This window comes from Mesoplodon bidens (genome assembly GCF_964165515.1).
Source record: "Mesoplodon bidens genome assembly, chromosome: Y".
NCBI lineage: Eukaryota > Metazoa > Chordata > Mammalia > Artiodactyla > Ziphiidae > Mesoplodon > Mesoplodon bidens.
The window spans coordinates 51,286,451-51,290,966 of NC_138180.1; the positions used below are offsets into that span (position 1 = coordinate 51,286,451).

The 4,516-nt window shown below is 38.9% G+C and overlaps 1 pseudogene across 1 annotated transcript; it reads right to left on the reverse strand.

Moving 5' to 3' along the window:
• Window positions 1–3,686: 3,686 nt before the first annotated feature.
• Window positions 3,687–4,258, reverse strand: LOC308609714 (ras-related protein R-Ras2-like; annotated as a pseudogene). Its single transcript has one exon. The product of its transcript is annotated as a ras-related protein R-Ras2-like (transcript).
• Window positions 4,259–4,516: the final 258 nt, after the last annotated feature.

A 4,516-nucleotide genomic window follows, 5' to 3' on the forward strand; every position in this document is an offset into this window, starting at 1 on the left:
GACTTCAAATAAAGTGAAAGCGGTGTTTTTTCACTTATCGAAATCTATTTTTTTGGAACAGCCAACTTGGAGGCCATGTGTTGGGTGTATAATACTTTTTTTATTAAAAATTGGAAGAAGAATTCAAAAATCTATCTGCAGGACCTCAAAATCCGATTTCAGTTTCTCTATTAATAAGAATTTTTTAGGCAGTGGAAATAGTTATATTATGCATTTATATGGTTAGAGAGAATCTGAACAAACGTGCAGCGTTCTAAAGAGTTTCCAGGGACGTGAAAATTGATAATTAAATTCTGTACTATACATTGTCTGTTGTTCGTATGTATTCAGAGCTCTGAAACTCAAGGGATTTAAACATAGACTGTCACAGTGATATATTTGCCTTAAAATCTTATAAAGCACGGATGGCTGTGATAATCTGCTCCTTATTTTATAGCCCTTACTGTTTTCCTACAATGGTTTGTTCAGGGAGATTACATAGTGAAAGGAATACACAAAAATATACATTGAATTTAAAACGCTGAAACGCTGTTATAGACAGGAATAACGCTCTTTTGTATTCATGGGTCCTTAATCCTCAAACACAAGCAGTGACCAATAGATGATGACGATTTACCACCTGAATTCTGTTTCGGGTCCTGATACCACGTTTCCTTTCTGTATGGCTCTCTCTCTGGGAAGGCTATGTGCCTGGCAATAGAATATCCTTAACCAATGAGAGAGCTATCTCATGTGATCCGCTTGTATCCCATAATATATTACATCGTGGCCATAATTATCCGCATCGCAGAAGACTGCTATAGATGTGGCCAGTAGTGTAAATGTTGGATTCTGTAAACAGTGTGTGAGCACCAAAAAAGAGGAAGAAAATAAGAAAATCAGAAAGGAGAGAGAAGGATCTGAACGCTAAAACAAAAGTGTAAAAGCATTTCTTTATTCAAGGCAAAGAGCATTTCTGGAAGGTTGTTGACAGTAAACACATTTATGGCCGATGGCAATATATAACATACATCGTCAAGTTTCCCCCCTGTATTCAGCTGACATACACAGCTGTTGCAAAAACTTCAGAAGCGTTCCAGAAGATTGTGAGTGAAATGGGAAGCTGATGAGGTCTGAATAAAACAATAAGAATACTTAACAAAAACGTGCACGTTCATTGGTAAACATCCGTTGCGTATAGGGCAATTAACAATATTAGTGATTCTGCGTCCACAGTAAAGTGATGATAGCAAACAGACCACCTGAGCCATCTGTAACCTTTTAATAAAGTTGTGAATCAATTTCCAACCTCCAGAAAATGAAAATTGTGCAAGAGAGCAATCTAAGAGTTTAATCAGTTTTGATGTTTTCCAAGTGAATTCATATTGCACTGGTTACTTTGTTTTGGGTTTTCTCATGCCCAGAAATGAATGAAAACGTATCTTTTCAGATGTTTTACTGACTTCAGTGATTATCGGATTTATTCATTTCAAGCTGTGGTTTAAGCACATATGATGGGCAAATGGGTATGCTAACATCCAGACATGCAAATAGAAACGTAGTATCTGGGGATCGGCAGACGTAACCCTCCCTGCAATATTTCTAAATATGCCACATTTGGCAGTTAGCAGAATAAAGTTCTGGTTACATATCATCATTTTTTAAATTAATTTTTAAAATCGAAGTATAGTTGATTTTCAATGTTGTGTTAGTTCCAGGTGTACAGCAGTGATTCAGTATATTATACTCCAATAAAGATGTTTAAAAAAAAGTATTTAAGAAGCAATTGTTATACTCAAGGTATAACAGTTGTTATTCTCAAGGGGCACTACCTCTGAAAATAAAGGGATGGATACATCATGGGACTCAGAATCTAGGGAGAACTCTCTGTGATTGCACCTTGACCACAGAGCTGCCATTTCTATCCCGGGAATAAGATACTATGGGTGGAACTCAAAGGAAGTGGAAAAGGATTCACTTCATAGTGATGTCTGAGCTGAGAGTTCAGAGTTGGGCAGGGCTTCACCAGTCAGGCGAAACACATCCAGAAGGGGGTCTTCCTGCAGTACAAGAGGGATATTCCAGGCGGGGGTATCAGTGGGAGCAAATGTACGTGGGGAAAGGTGAGCTGCTGGGATCAACCGCAAGGGCGGCCATCATCCTGTACTACATGGATGTGTCCATCCCTAAGGGCATTTAATTCCCTATCAAACTCTGATGACCTGTCAGTTTATAGTTTTCTCTTGGTGAATTGTCTTGGGACCATGTTGCCACTGAACACATACAGTCTAGCTGAGCCTTTGAGGATTAGTGCATATGTCTCAAGAATCTTGCAAAAAAAACAAAAAACAAAAACAGTGATTACAGATGTTAAGTAATTGTATCTTGAACGTGTTTCTGCTGTTTGCATTCTTTCTTTTTTGTGTGTGTGTGATAACAGATCAATTTTAATTCTAGCACCTGAAGCTATACAAGGGTATGCTTTATAATCTTCATGGAACTGTTGTACACATTCAATAAAGTGATAACTGTGCAATAACATTTAGTATCTCAAAATCAGGAACATACTTTTGAATTGTTTAAACACAATCCACAGAATTAAAAACAAAATCAGAAGTCACCCACAGTTATACTAATTGTCAATTAAAAGTTTTACCATTTACTACTTGATATAGCAGTCAATATCTAATAGGGGATATCGGAAGTGATTTCAGATTCTCATCCTGTTGTACTCTATTGGGAAGGTTTCTTGAACAGCTATGTGACTGGCCAAAGGTGGGTACAACCAGGGCCAGAACAGCATGTAAGGTTCTACCACAGTTTCTGTAGTTTTCACTTTTTTTCCTTTGTCAGCTAAAAGTGAACAGTGAGAATTAAATACTTATCTTTACATATGCACAAGGTATGCTGTGAAAGTGTATTTGCTTACAAACATATAAAAATACTTGTTAACTAGTTTGATAAGAAAATAATGTATAAAAGTATATAGCAAAACATTAATCATCTCTGACCCTGGAAAGATCAATTCCATATTTTATATTACAAACAAAAACAGTTTTAGTTTTTTTGAATCCCTTATCCAGAAATACTTGAAAAGGAAGACAGACAGAAATTATTTATTTTTACTCTCAACATGGCTGTGAAAGAGTTAAATTAAAAAACCAAGAACACTAAAATGCCTAAGTCCAGAATGAGTCCAAATATTTGGCCACACAGAATATTATCTTTAGGAATAATAGTAAAGGCTTTACACGCAGTTTTTAACCTATAAATACAGTAGGCATTTTGGTATTTTGGCCACTGGAAAACAAAAGGCTATAGCATCAGTAAAGGTCTGAGATGTCTCACTTTTGTGGATTCAATTCAGTGTATTTAAGGTTAACTAAAGTTGACATCAAAATTTTTAGAGATAGGCAAAAATTCACATTTAAAAAAAACTCCCTACGTTTCTATTTAGAGTAACAGTAGGCAATATGATTCCAGAAGTTAAAAGTTATTTCACAACCTATGACTTCAGCTTGGCAAACAGCTTAGGTTCCAAAACGGATCCATCCCTATTAAAAGTAAGCCCTTAAAAAAAGAATGTGGCTGTGTATATAGATATCCATTTTAAAGGAATCAGATAATCTTTGAAGCAGCCTTAGTGTTTCCTTTAAATCTGTCTTGACTGACCATTGGATTAGCTTCATGGAAAGGAATTAGCCAGCTTCTTGGTCTAAGGCTACCACGGTGATCATTTATCTAAGGCTAGAAAGGTACCAACCTGATGTAAACTGTAAGGAGAGAAGGAGAAGATAAGGGCTTTTCCTGGCAGTTGGTAGCTAAAATTCAAGGGATTCTTAGAAAATGACACAGTGGCAGCCTTTCTTGTCTTTTTTTTTCCGTGTTGGTTCTGGTGAAGGAGGACATTCCTGCTCTTGAAATTTCCTTATAACCCGGACAAGTTCATGGAAAGCTTGATCTACATTCATCCTCATCTTTGCCGACGCCTGCATGTATGTTACCTTAAGTTGTCGTGCTAACTGCTGTCTTTCTTCCTGCGTTACCTGTCTCTGATGATCCAGATCTGCTTTATTACCAATTAAAATCATTGGAAACTCATCACGATCCTTTACTCTGAGAATCCGTCTTTGAAACTAATAGATTTCTTCAAAACTGCCTCTATCTGTGACTGAAAAGACCAACAGGAAACCCTCGCCAGTTCTCATATACTGTTCTCTCATAGCTCCAAACTCCTCTTGTCCTGCTGTATCCAGACTATCTAGCCGGGCTGCCCGGTCATCTAATCACGCACTGCTTTGTGTAGGAATCCTCAGTGGTTGGATCATAATCCGTTACAAAACAGGACTGGATGAACTGGATGGTGAGCGCCGACTTGCCCACGCCGCCCCCACCGACCACCACGAGCCGGTACTTCTCTTGGCCGGAGCCGTCCCGCCAGCCGGCCGCGGCCACGGGGACGCCGCCGACCCCAGCCCGGCCACGCCGAGCCGCCGCCCGCCCTAGGCCCGGCTCCGGGGACTTGTGCGGCCGGCGG